The following is a 15,739-nucleotide window of genomic DNA, read 5'->3' on the forward strand; positions in this document are numbered from 1 at the left end:
CAAGAAGGTGATGGGCTTCTGCTTATCTGCTTAATTCCTTCTTTGAATCTGCCTTAATGCATAGAAAAAAATAGTCCAACCTCTTATCGCTGGAGATTTGCAAGAAAAAAATTGGACAACCGTTTGTCCAGCGTGAATAAGGAATCCTGCTTTGGGCAGGGAGTTAAACTAGAAGACCTCCAAGTTCCCTTCCAGTTTTACAATTCTACTATTCTAGGTCAGGGATGTCAAACTCAAAACCCAGGGGGACAGATCTGGGTTGTTGGAAGAAATATCCTTCTGGGTTCAATTCCAAGTGGGGAAAAAGGCACTGGATTCATCAAAGTTGCTTGGAAAGAAGGTTAATTGATGATGGACTGGACCACATGTTTTGAGGTCCTGGGGGAAAAAGAGGGATCACATGCCTTGAAGATCTTGAAGAAAGAAAAGGGAGAGATGCTGAGAGTCCCTGGGTTTTACATCCTCTCTTGGGCCCCACCTTAGAGTTTCCTATTCCTGTACAAGAAATGTATCCCATTGGCTTTCAGACTCCCAAGGGGCAGGGATTTTAGCTAACTTTGTAGGCTGTCTGTGTCCCAGGCTTAGCTGAACCTTGCTGGGTGATGAAATCTCCCCAGCTACAATGTGGTGAGTTCTGTTGCTAGATGGGTAGAGTGCTAATCCTGTCATGTCCTGAGGGCCATGCCTTAATCCCATCACCCTGGAGCTGAAGAGGGGGGACACAGGGAGTTGCAGAAAGCTGCTTTGTCTTTAAAACATGTTTCTCCTTTTCTCATCCCAGGAAATATAATATTCTCTTTTTAATATTTCCTAGGATATTTCATTTTTTAGTAGAGAGGTGGATGCTAACTTCCTTCAGGCAAGATCTGGCCCAATGGGGCTGCCCTGGAAACAGCGAAGGACCAGCCTGCAGTGACTCTGCCAATGAAAACAGAGCTCTGTTCTCACCAGCAGAGGGTTGCAGGAGGCCATCACAGCTGAAACCGAGCTTGGGAGCCCGTTTCTTCTGGCAGAGCATTCAGGCCACCATCGGCGCCCCTGACACGAGTGACGTTGAGCTGGCCATGAACACGCCAGTCCCCAAGGTCAAACACAACCCTGATGTGGCCCTCAATGAAATCGAGTTTGACACCCCTGTTCTAGGCTACAATAACAGAATATTGAAAGCCTTACTGTAATCTCTTCCTTCTGTCTTATTCCAAAGGAAGCCGGAGGATGGCTATCTTGTTTTCCTGGGCTGAACCCATGTTTGCTGACAGCTATCACAATCTTCTCCAAGGTCATCTTTGTGGTTCTCTGCATTCAGTCCCTCAAGCACATCATTATCAGCTCTGTATCCACACAGCTTGACAACGCTTCCAAGACTGAGAAAGGGAGATACCCATAGTTCAAGGCCTTTTCTACTATAACATCTTTGTTCTCTAATCATCTTTAATTTTCTTGCTTGTGGTAATGCTGAGATTACTTTTGAGCAATTGGTTCCTTTTTTCATGATAAATGGGATAGTATAGACATTACATCATACCGGCATGCATATCCATTATGTTTTTCTCTTTCTGGGTAAGCAACATTATGCAGAAACATAATTATAAGCAATAATGAAAATTACACTGGCATGTACTCCTAAATTATCAGTACAAGCACATACTGTTGATCTCAGACATGTTAGCATTTGTTTTATTATATTTTTCCTCCAAGGAGCTCAAGATGACCTCTATCTCTCTCACACACACACATGCACACACATTTTTACCATAAACCTTATTCCCAGTGCTGTGAGATAGAATCCTGGGGTTTAAAGTTTTGCAAAAAATCTTTGTCTTTGTTCTTACAGCATCAGAAATACATTTTGGGTGGGAAATTAAGAGGGTTTTTCTCTGGGCTACTTCCAAGTTTTGCTTAAGGAAGTTCATTAACTCCTTCCCTATTATCTTTCTGCTAACAAGCCAAAATATTTTCATTCAAGTATGTCTTAGTACATAGACAAATTTACTAGTGAATTAGGTTTCAATCAGTTGAGGTCTGTTTATTATAAACAAACATTATTACAGCTAAGATCATAGCAAGTTTATTGATTCAGCCAACAAAGAATTCCATTCTTAAACAGAAACAATTTGTATGAAATGTTATTTCATGTGGGGAAGGGTGAGTTTTAAAATGGAAAAGAATCACAACCAGTCATTTGAATGAAAAGTTCAATAACTTCCCTTGAAGTAACTATAGACAACTTTTCAGAATAACAAAATGATAGAGTTGGAAGGGACCTTGGAGGTCTTCTATTCCAACCCCTGCTGAAGCAGGAAACCCTATACCATTTCAGACAAATGGTTGTCCAATCTCTTCTAAAAATCTCCAGTGTTAGAGCACCTACAACTTCTGGAGGCAAGTCATTCCACTTATCAATTGTTCTGTCAGGAGATGTCTCTTTAGTTCTAGGTTGCTTGTTTCCTTGATTAGTTTCCATCCATTTATTTATTAGTTTCCATTCATTGCTTCCATTCATTGTCCTGTCTTCAGGTGTGTTGGAGATTAGGTTGCCCTCTTTTTCATTGTGGGAGCTCCTTAAATATTGGAACACTGTTATCATGTCATCCCAGTCCTTCTTTTCGTTAAAATAGACATATCAATTCATGCAACTATTCTTGCGTGTTTTAACCTTCAGTCCCCTAACTATCTTTGCTGTCCTTCTCTACACTCTTTTTAGAGTCTTAATGTCTTTTCAAAGAACATAGGTGGGTAATATAGAAGACTGAGGAGCTCTAAAAACAATGATAAACATTTTAACCATTTTTAAAATATTACTCTTCCCATATAATTCTTGGAGTAATAGCATTGTCTTTCCTGTATTGTTTATATTGACTAGTGTTACTTCCTTGTTAATGAGGGGAAGGGAAGTGCCACTTCCCACTTAACCACAAGCTCTGAATTTGTTCTCATTTTGTGTGACAGCATTTATCTTGGACTTCAAATATTTAACTGCAATTCTGTGTTTCTTCCCGCTAGAAAGTCATAAAACTAACCTAAGATCATAGCTCCTGACAAGAAAAACTGAAGTCCTGTCAGGCAGATGCTCCTTGCTTTCTAAAGTAGGAAAACAAGAATATTATGTAGTTGTTTGTTTATGCAATACTATTTATCTATTATTTTACTCTACTAATTCTCCTACTGAAAACAAAAATATTCCTTTACATATGTATGGTTGTGATACATTCCGATAAGAATGAGTAACAAAGTGAAAATATGTTACAGAATCTTTGCATTATTTCAGGTCCAAATGACTAATATTCATTCAATCAAGAGATTCAACAGCAATGAAATTCAGAGTTGACTGATGAGGAAAATGTTAACAAATCTTTTTCTTTGTATTAAAAATTACTGAGGATTTGCAACCTTCTGCTTGAGCGGTCTGCATATCTGATGACTTCACTGAGTGTTGAAGTCATTTCATATTTTGGAGGATGATGGGAATAAATCCAGGAAATGTATTTAAATGATGTTTGTATAATAAATCCCATCAGCACTGTGAATAAGGAGAAAGGAATGGCAAGATACAAAAGAGTTTGTTTGTATGTCCACAAGCGTGTATGACTGTGAGAATGAAACTGTAAAAATTGAAGCCATAAATCATATCTGAGACCTCTCTGGAGGTCTATAAATAGGAAACCCAAAGCATTTCCTTCTATTTATTTTGTAAGTGCAATAAACTTTATCAGCTTTTAGTATTGGAAACTCCTGCAATATTGATGTGGTCTTTACTTTAGGAGTTATTTGTAAGTTGCCAGGAGGCTTATGAAAAGGAAAGGAAAGGAGAGGGGAGGGGAGGGGAAGAACTGGATGGGAGGGGAGAGGAGAGGGGAGGGGAGAGTTAAGGTTCCAGTGATGGAGTATCCACTATTCAGAAATGAAGATAATAATAAAGGACATAATTGACTAGAAATCAAATATGAGTAAATAAACAATATTTACAATTGTCATAACATTAAAAATTCATTATTTCATTGATTATTGTAAATATTTTATTTAATATATAAAGCTGAAATTATTATATATCATCTTGGGAAATATTGTTAATCTTTGTAAAGTTATAAACATTAGTATTACTCACTGATACTGATGATACTGATAATATCACTACTAATTAAATCATCTAAAATAAATGCACATGCTCTTATGAGAAAGGAAAAGAAGAGGGGGGCTAATTCTAAACTTTGTTTTTATATACTATAATAGCAGCTTGATTTTTTTTCTGCAAGATATGGAAAGATTACCAATTCCCAAAATTGAATGAATGGATGGTAAAGTTAATGAATTGACTGAATGGCAAAACTAATTATTTTGATCAAAGATAAGACATCAACTAACTTTGTTTCTATATGGAAACCACTTTTGGAGTTTTTGCTTAAAACTAAAAGCAATGAAAATTTAATTTTGGAATTTGACAATTAGAACTGTTTGTAATTATAGAAATGCTATGTACTATTGAATTTTAGAGCAAATGTATTTAGATACTCTAATTGAGAGATACTCTTTTTCTATTTTGTTTTCTTTTCTTTATTCCTTGCACTTTTCTTGCCTTACTTCTTCCCTTTTATTTTTATTTTCTTATATCTTTTGTAGATATTCAATAACGTATATAAAGTTTTATTTAAGAATCTGAATAATTATGTGTATTTCTTTCCGGGACTTTTGAATATTTTACAGCACCACCACATATAATAAAAAGTTTGGTAATCTTTCCTCTTATACTCAGTTAGAAAAAGAGCAGACATATTACAGAGCTCCTTGTGCAAAGATTTCCTCATCAATTTATACAAGCAAGCCCGGCATATAGTGCAGAATGAAGCCAGCTTAATTTTATGGACTAACTTCCAATATTCACTTACAGTCCTGGAATCCTATATGCGTGTTCAAAACAATAATGTAGAATTAAGGGAAACATTCTGCTCATTAAATAGCTGAATTACAGTCTAGGAACTGTTAAAGCACTTAACTAGAGAATAAATTCCATATTTCTATATATTTTAAGAGGAGATGATAAAGAGAATTGTCCTGAGCCACAAACATAAAAAAGAAACCATAATATGGTTTACTACTTAAAACAGCCAGATGAGCAACACTTTCCATTCAAACATTTAAAATATAGAGAAGTCACTGAGAAAACTATAGTAGTCAGAAATTCATAATATGGTTTTTTGTCATTTTTTATAAATCCTAAAATAGGTTTAACTTAATTTATAAAGTAAAATCCATTTAAAGATAGTCCATTTCTGCTGTAAATAAATAGCACAATAAGCCATGAATTACTGGATATAATAGTAGTGTATTGTCATATACTACTGTATAAAAATGTAAAAAATATCATTTCTGCATAATATAATAATAGTAGGAAAGGTAGCAGCTTGATATACATCCTTTCTGATAACATACCGTAGAGAAATACAGGTAGTTCTCACTTAGCAATCATAATTGGGACCAGACACTATCATTAAGCGAGACATCGTAAGACCACAATGGACTTATAAACTCACTTCCAGTGTTGTCATTAAGGCATCACATGACAGACTTCACTTCTGCCATGGTTGTTAAGCAAATCACCCACAGTTATTAAGTGAGACATCGCATGAATGTGACTTGTGACTTTACTGCTGCTTTCTCAATTGACTCTGCTTGTTGAAGCCAGATTGAATAAATGTGCACAATGCACAAATAGCAATTAGATAACTGCAGGTTGCTGTAACAATTGTAAAGGCAAGAACCAGTCATAATTTCCAGCGCTGTCATATGGATGGCCACTTAACAAGGCAGCTGTTAAACAGGTTTTCCTTTTTGGCTCTAAAAAGAGAGAAGAGTTGAAAAAGTCTAAAAGCAATTACAATTTTTGGCAGTTTGAATCCTAATCTTGCACTGAATATATTAATCATTTCTGAATGATTTTATTCTGAGATCTGGCATTGGTGTTGCATTATACCCAATAGCTGGGATTACAATAAGGGCAGTTTATATTCTCCTTCAGTTCCTTCTCAGATAAATATTTTCTTCTTACCCTTCATTAAATCTTTGTTTTAATATAGTTATGTATCCATAGAATGCATCTCATTATAAGTTCTAAACAAGCAGTCTAAAATTATTGCATTTATTTCAATATTCGCCTTAAGAAGAACTCAGTACTCCCCATCCCAACAAGTCTCCAGTGAGATGTTAAAGGTGTCTCCTAATTAAACCATGCAACTCCCAATTGACACTGTGGCGCCAAAGCTCAAAATTGCCCCATTCTGACATACTCCAGGGACAGTCTTAACAGGTTCAAACACCTTGCAGCTACTCCTTTGACAGACTTCCTATGTACACGTTAGTACCTTTGTTATTAGTATTTTCAGTTGACTTAATTTTCCTTTCAAGGCTACAGACAAAGGAATGAGATGAGACAGAGGTCATTCTGCAAATGGCCAGAGGGATAGAAATTAAAGAACTGTTGGAAGGACAGTTGACCCCTGAGAGTGGGAATTCACATGGTCATGAAGCAGAATTATATATTTCTATTTGACTAGTGCTTATCAATCACCATGTTTAAAATGTTGCATTCTATCCACAATTGTTTATACATCCTCTTCTGTACATTGTTTAGGTATTTAACACCACCATGATGGTCAACCTACAAGTGTGCAAACCATGCACTTTCTTCAGACACTATAGGACTGCTCAGCTACATCATGAAAAGCAGCCAAAATGTTAAATTAAAATACGTTTATTAAAAACTATCATGAAAATTTCAGCCCAATAAACAAAGAATAATATAGAGCAGAATATTCAGAAGCTCTGAGATGAGAAATGACACAAGAAATTTGAATCTGGCTCCCTTAGCTGTGCCTTTTTTTTCATTTCCCCCCTTAAATTTAGTAAGTTCCCTTCTTCTGTCTCTGCACAATAATCCTAAGGGCTTTTTGACAGACCATTTGAGATTGCTAAGACCTGCCTTGCCCTGTGGTGAGAGCCAAAGTGGCGCAGTGATTAGAGTGCAGTACTGCAGGCTACTTCAGCTGACTGCTAGCTGCAGTTCAACAGTTCAGATCTCACCAGGCTGATTCAGCCTTCCATCCTTCCGAGGTGGGTAAATTAAGAACCAGATTGTTGGGGAAAATATGCTGACTCTGTAAACTGCTTAGAGAAGAATGTAAAGCTCTATGAAGCTGTATGTGTAAGTGCTATTGCTACATTGGGGTTTTGTTGGGGTTTTTTTCTTATAGGTTTATAATTCCATGGTGTTTTTAATTGTTTTTGCAATGATTATACACAACTCAGAGTTTGCAGCAATGAAGGGACATAGTGATCCTGATGAGTAAATCAGTGAAGTAAGAAAAGAATAGGGCTAGGCACACAGATCTGCCATGTAGGCTTTCTGCATTCAGCTGGGGGATCTGAAAGCCAGATGTCCTTGCATTGGCTAGAATTAGATGCAACTTTCAATGCTTAGAACTTGAATACAATGGGGATCTCATTAGTAGTAGCATTATTTTCTACCCTTCCTCCTATTTTGTCCACATTTTGAACTCTTCATTCATTCAAGTGAATGTATGAGCTGTCAGGGTTCCAAATAACACCGCCAATGAAAGAAGAGTCCAAGGCTTGTTTCCTCAAAGTTCCATTTTATTAAGGATGTCATATTGACACATCTGGAAAAACCCGAATCTGAAAGTTTCCAGGTATTCCCCACCTAAGTGAAAGTTCAAGACCCTACCCAGCACCCACATGTCTATCACATGATCCAATCAGGTATCTTCCAAGCCAGTCATCCCATCACAGCTGCAGGGCCAGTTGACCTTGACTTTCTGAGAAAGAATGTTATTATAGCTACATATTACCTATACTCTGTATAATCCCCCTCCCATTTTCTCACAGTAGAAAATGTGGCAGGCCTGAAATCTAAAAGGTAAAAAGATGGCTTCCAGGTCTGACAGGAGCAGGGCAACATTGACTGTTTCTTTGAACTGGAATTTTAAAACCAGACATTAACTCTATAAACTGCACTTGAGTTTGAGGTAAAGAAGCTCAATTGATGTTCAAAACAGAAATGATTTTAAGACTTCCTTTGAAAGTCCACCAGTGTAAATCAGGACAGAAAAACACATTGTAAAGCATTAGATGAAGAACACATTTCACATTAGTAGCCCAGGAGGGTTCCTTGGCTCCACCTGGTTGCTAGGATACATCTTTGCAGAACTCTAATTAGGTGCACAATTCGTGTTTCTTAAATTTGTAAAGATCATAGAACTTATTTTTAATGATTCACACCTAATGATTATTTTTTTTAAAATGCAATAAAAGGAATACATAATATTATATTGTTGTTTCTTTTATTTTAATTCATTTATTATCATTCTTAATGGAGTATAGCAGCTTGCACTTGATGGCATAGTTCATTAATATCTGGACTGAAAATCTCTTTAAAAGCCAGCATAGTATTCAATCTATTTTGATATTTGGTCTTAGTTGTAATGAGTACTAAATCCATTTTCCATAAAGATTAAAGCTTTTTGAAAGAAAAGGTGGAATGGGCATCAATACCTTTGAGGATATTTACACTTTCAAAATATTTGGAAAGAGTAATGTTCTACAGTTTTATGAAACACTTCTCTAGATGGCTTCTGCTTTTGAACACTTGTTGCGCTGTTAAGAAAAATGGTTTGTTCCTGGGTAGATTCCTTATAGTTGCAGATAGATACATTGTTTAGCATGAGCACTACTTCCTCTTTTTATTTGTCTTCAAATGTACTAATTTATGCATGCAGACAAGGCAAGACTTTCTATGCTCAATATGTGTTATATATCTAGTCACACATCCTTGTATGAAGTTTCAAGGAAACCCAAATCATCATTTGTAAATGTTTGTCTATACAAGTATGTGCGTTTTTAATAATATAATTCAAATATATATGCAGTTCAAAAAATGGGTGGGCAACATATGTAATTGGTGGGCTGTGAGATCATGATCATAATTATAAGAGACATGAGATACGGCTACAACAATATGATAAGAGAAATCTGAGTTCCAAGCAACAATAAGGATGTAGAAAGCTTCTCAGAGCTGATTCTCTAATTCCCTGGAATGTAAAATCAGCAGAGTGAGAAAGTTCTTTCAGACTTGCAACGTTATTGTAACCTTGCAATAAAAATAACATTAGTGGTCTTGGTTTTGGTTTCTTAGTCTGGACTACCTAGAAGGTGGATAAAAAATGGTCCTTGGAACACATATAGCCCTTGCCAAAATTTCTGCCTAATTTAATGTGACTTAGTACTTGCAAGAATAGTTCAGAACCTTACCCAAGATAATCAAGGTGATGGATGAACTGTGTGTGTGTGTGTGTGTGTGTGTGTGTGTGAGTGAGTGAGAGAGAGAGAGAGAGAGAGAGAGAGAGAGAGAGAGAGAGAGAGAGAGAGAGAGAGAGAGAGAGAGAGAGAGAGAAACGGACAGTGGTGAAGAATGAGAAAGTGTAAATGAGAATAGTGATGGTCACACCCACTTTGGATTTTGTTTCTGCCTACTTAATGCATATGGCTTGGACAGATTACTCCATGGATTACCATTCTGATCCAAAATGATGGGATTGATAGGAGTTTCACTTCAAAACTTTGCCTACTGTTTGTCCTGGTGTAGAAATTTTAATCCAGCAAGCTGTTGTTAACTTCAGTACTCACATAATAAATAGGACATTCACTGACTTAATGATACCGTATGGATACCTGGCATGTTTTCTACATATATGGATATATGGCAACTCTTTCTGTATAAGTGGTTCTTGTTCAACAACCACTCATTCAGTGGACATTTGAAATTACAATAGCACTAAATGGTAAGACATATTACCAGTCTTCTTAGTTGCAACTGTCACAGCAGTCTTGTGATCACATGATCATAATTTGGCTGCTTGGCAACCCACTTGAAAGTATGACATTGAAAATGTGATTACTGTTTGCAAATTTCACTTCTTGAGTCTGACCAGATAAGTGAACAGGAAGCCAGCAGGAGATTGCAAATGGTGGTCACATGAAGTTGTATCTAATGATCCATGGGATTGGCCTAAGATGGCAACTGGAACTGTGGGCACTGCCATCATAGGTTGGTGGGGTCATTTGATATTATGCCTTTATGAGTGTAATGCTTAGTGATGGAGTTTCTGATACTAATTATCAATGTAAACTTGTAGCTTACTTCAGCAGCGCTTCCCATATTACTATTGCATAATCTATATTAAGTCTGGAGAAAATAAACCCCTAATGATATGAATTTTGAGTGACAAGTATAATGAGGAATATAGAAGACTTTTAAAATCAAAGTCAATGTTCTTCATACACAGAGTCTCTTCTGTTTAAGATATTAATGAGGAGATATATAGCACAAACTGAGTATGGCAAATATATGATACAATGCTTTAAAAAACTAATAAAAAGGTTCTGCATCTCCACAAAATGCAAGAGAAACCCACAAGTATAGATTCAGCATGAAATGTGGAAAGATTAATACTTTATGATAATAAAATATATATGAAGAGGAAAAAATGGCAGGCAAGCTTTTCTTGCATAGTTAACAATGTAATTTGTGTGTGTGTGTGTGTGTGTGTGTGTGTATGTATGTATATGTATATGTATATGTAAATGTATATGTATATATGTGTATGTGTATATGTGTATATGTGTATATGTGTATATGTGTATATGTATATATGTATATATGTATATATGTATATATGTATATATGTATATATGTATATATGTATATATGTATATATGTATATATGTATATATGTATATATGTATATATGTATATATGTATATATGTATATATGTATATATGTATATATGTATATATGTATATATGTATATATGTATATATGTATATATGTATATATGTATATATGTATATATGTATATATGTATATATGTATGTATAAAGTCACAACGCCCGGTATGCCCAAATATGGGAGGAAGATCACTACTTCCATTCTCTGTCCTTCGGCTCATCACAAGAGACCATCCAGACAGAAACCCAATATTTTTTACTGTTGCCTTTTTGTTACATTTGTTATATTTGTGCTGATAAATAAATAAAGGGAGACTAGTATAGATCTATTTCAAGCTATTTAGCTCTCATCAGCTAGCCATACCCTTACTGGGAATCGAGCCTGTGCTCTATTGCCTCTTAGGCAGATGTGTTAACCACTCAACTCCTTATCAGCCAAGCCAGAGTGAAAGGTATATATTTATTTGACTTTACAGAGTCGAGCTCTGTAGCTCAGTGGTTAACACATCTGCCTAAGAGGCAATACAGCACAGGCTCGATTCCCAGTAAGGGTATGGCTAGCTGATGAGAGCTAAATAGCTTGAAATAGATCTATACTAGTCTCCCTTTATTTATTTATCAGCACAAATATAACATACATACATACATACATACATACATACATACATACATACATATATATATATATATATATATATATACACACACACATACACATACACATACACATACAAATACATATACATATACATATATATAGCTGCTACTATGTTGCAATATTTTCAGGGAGGACTTATTTTGGGGGGCAGGGCTTATTTTAGCACATGCACTCAAAAGCCCAGTTGGGCGTATTATCCCAGGAGGTCTTATTTTCAGGGAAACAGCGTATTGAAGGGTTAGGGTTAGGGTTTTTATAAAATGTTAAAAGGTTGCTTTTGTATTCTTTTACAATGTTAAATATATAAGCCATTATATTTTTGCCTAAAATGTGTAATACATTATAATGTTTTTGCTAACTACAAAATGTGTTCAGTAAACAGAACAAAACAAACCTTTGTTATTCCAAAGTGTTTACAGGAAGCTACATACAAGTTAGATAGGAAGCCATCTGCTCAGACGAAAGGTACCAGAAAAACCAAATTAGCGATAGGGGCCTCTCAAGTAAATGTCAAGTTGATCCTTTAGAATATGGAATGATGAAAGAAACAATGTAAATGAATGGCCAGGAGGTGGGAGTTTCTGAGGAGTAGAATGTATAAAAGGTATTGTTTGAATGCTATTCTTTGCTCTCCTTGTACTCAATCCATTTGAGAGGAGACCTGGAGGCCACCTTTGCAAAGACTTTTTATTTTTCTGTAAATAAACTTTTTTGAATTGTGAACCAGACTTTTCTCTGTGTTGTGAGGATTTGATAATTGGGTTTTTATCTCATGGTATATATGTACAGTATGTGTGTGTGTGTGTGTGTGTGTGTGTGTGTGTATATATATATATATATGTGTGTGTGTGTGTGTGTGTGTGTGTGTGTATGTATATGTGTATATATGTATATATGTATATATGTATATATGTATTCATGTATATATATGTATTCGTAGATTTTCATGTGTGTAGGTATGCTGGTCTTGTTGTATTTTGGGTCTTTTCCCGTGTACAATACTCACACAGACAGGGTTCAAAAATGGGTGGGCAACATATATAATAGGCTGTAAGAGCATAATCATACGTTCTTCTATGATCAACTACGTCCATATAGGTTTTCAATTAAAGCAAGAAGAGGGAAAAGCTCACGGTCAAAATTGTCCATTGAAACACATAGATTAGACAAATCGTAATTCTTAGTCAAATCATTTCATTGCAAAAACAAAATGCTTAACATGCAACCTATTAGTTGTATGGAAGAACAATGAGTGGAGATTGACAAACAATCAAAAGCTACATTTGACCGAAAATACTGGGAAATCTTAACAAAGTTGTCACTGCAATCTCGCAACTACATTCTTACATAGGAATATTGTCTAATTTTATAAAAAGATTTAAAAACAAAAATAAATATTAATACAAACTAAAATCTATATTAATAAAGTAAGAAGGAATGTGGATTGAACAAAGACTTCAGGATTCTTAGTGTAAGGTCTTTTAAAATATATATAAAGAAACTGAAATCTTGTGAGATTATCAAACCTTTCAAACAAGATGTTGGCAGATTTATTTTCCAATATACAGTGAATTCTCATATGAAATTTCACAAGATGTCATATGACAACACCTCATGGGGCCTCCTGTGAATCAGGAGTCTAGTACTATTTACTATTAGTCCTGCTAAAACAATTTCATTAATTTCATCAACTTAATCTAATAGGAATTTTCAAGATTATAGAGGTTATAAATTTAAGAATAAATTCATTCTTAACCTTCTACTGTGGCCTTAATTAGAGTTGTTAATAATATTGCATTGCAAGCAGCAACATGGTATTAGATTCAATCTTACACTCCCAGCATTGCCCTAATGGTGTTCAAGCTCACCTGATAATTACAGCAAAAGGAAGTATGTTTGCTCAGTTTCAACATAGCTAATTGACAGGGTTTCACAGCACATCTTGACACAGAAATGATATAAAATTAATCAAGAAAACTACAACAATTTGTGAACTTCCTACTATATACTATCAGAATACATATGCAAAGAAACTGTGGAACAAGTTATATCCATCTTGAACTTTTTAATCCACTTTATGTTATAAACATGTTGAAATATACAATGCCAGCTAGTCTGAAGAAAATACCATTTCTATAGGAAAAGCTTTTTGCAATACTAGTTAAGGAGCAATATGAGATATGGCAGGACTTGCCAGGAAAGAACTGACATGAGCCACAACAGTAAGAAATATTGGGACATGATTATAAAGTTAAATAGTGACCCGAGGAAGATCCAATAGTATGACAGGATAAAAATAAACTGTGGTCTATCAAAAACTCTAACCCTAAAGGGCAAACCTCCAAATTATAGAAAAATAAAATGAATCAGTAGGAACATCAAGAGAATAACACAAGTAAACAATAATAACTTGAAGAAAGAGTGAATAGATCACATTGACTGACTACAAACAATAGCATACCAAAGTAGCAATAATAGTGCATTGAAATATCTGCATTTGCAATAATTGGTTGGACCGCAAAATTGACAAAATAATAGAAAATAAAAAAGCTAAAGTGCTTTGGACTTTAAAATTTAAATGGACAGGCGCCTGCTGCATAACACACCAGGCTTAAGATTCGTCAATACAAAAAAGTCTGGATAGTGGACATGACACCACCTGAAGATAACAGAAAGAATTGGAGAAAAAATCACAGATACAAAAATAAATAGAAGTAAAACCACTATGGCAAAAGAAAGCAAAGATAGTATAAAGCAAAGTGACAGATGCTTTAGGTACAATTCTAAAACATCTGGAGCATCACAATCACCATGACAAAATCATTATCAATCAATTGCAAAGGCAGCTTTTGTTGGAACAGTTTACATCACACCTTTAACACCATCAAACGCTAGCTGGCTATTTCTGGCCCTAGAGGACTCAGTAGGTGTACAAAAATGCCTAATCCAGTCTACACATCTGGCTGAAATGAAATTATAATAGTGGTAGTGTTGGTAAATATTGTTGTTAGTAATTAGCAGTGAAGCAAGGGGATGCTATGACACAAATGAAATTCAGCAAAATTATTGGGCTATCTACCTTTTTGAAGGATGGGAAAGCGTAATGTCATTTATAGCTTGTCCCTAACCTGCAAAATCTAACTAAACTTTCATATCAAAAATATTGTTTTTCTCTCCAGCAATAACAGCAAGGAATTCATTCTGGGTTTTTTTTAATTGCATCCATTAAATTTCATTCGAATTGTCAGTGTATATTCTGCCATCTCGACTTTCTGCCTTCTATAGCCATACTGCCCAAATGATGGAGGAATTGTAAATGTGTTATGGACTATTGTTTCTTTCATTCTTTCACAGAATAGAAAGCAATTGGTGCATCGGTAGGAAAGAAAAAGAAACCGGCAAATCATGATGTGCTAAATGAAATCCATCACTCTGGCCAAAACCGAAGAAAGAACAGAAATCCAACTATTTTAAGCCACATTTATTTCCATCTGATTTTCATATGGGAAACAACATCTAAAAGCTGTAGTAGTGTTCCTCAATCTCAGAGGCTTTGTTTGGACTTCACCTTCAGGAATTCCCCAGTCTGATCTAATGCTTTCAATGCCTTTGGCCTCAGTAACATTCTAACAGAGCAGATAAAGCATTTTGGAACAGGCACCAAGAAATGGTTTCTGGAACTCTTTAATCAACTGATAAAAGGCCAAATTCTGAATCTTATTCAATACATTTAAACAAGCACTGAGGCTCATGAAAAGATAGGCAAGAGTGTCTATCAACCTCTTGGCCTCATTTGACAGAGTTCACCATTACATGTTGCAATGGTAGGTGTTGTGGTCCGGCAGGAGCCGTTGGAGCTGCCGACAGACTCCAACAGCGTGGGGTTTTATGAGTCGGCCTTGGAGGAGATGGAGGACCCTGGACAGGGTTCTAACTCCAAGCAGGGTGCGGAGAGACTGGTTGGCCACCACGTGGCGCCTTAGCCTTGGATCAGTGGGGAAGAGACAAGAGTGAGTGATCCAGAAAACACCTGTGAGTTGTTCCGGGATGCATGCCATCGAAGGGCCACTCGGCGTCAAGAGCAACTGCGTAATTACAGGAGGTGATTACGTTCAGCTGATGCTCATTAAGATCCTCTCCTGATTATAAAAGAGACTGCTTGTGACACGCCCTTCTGCAGAAGTCAACGTTAAGGACTAACAAGAAACAAACTTGGCAGGCTGGATTGCTGCCAAGTTTTGTAGGACTTGCTGCCAGAGTGCTTATCTCTTTGTTTATGTGGCTTG

The sequence above is a fragment of the Thamnophis elegans genome, chromosome 6 (assembly GCF_009769535.1).
Source record: "Thamnophis elegans isolate rThaEle1 chromosome 6, rThaEle1.pri, whole genome shotgun sequence".
Classification (NCBI taxonomy): Eukaryota; Metazoa; Chordata; class Lepidosauria; order Squamata; family Colubridae; genus Thamnophis; species Thamnophis elegans.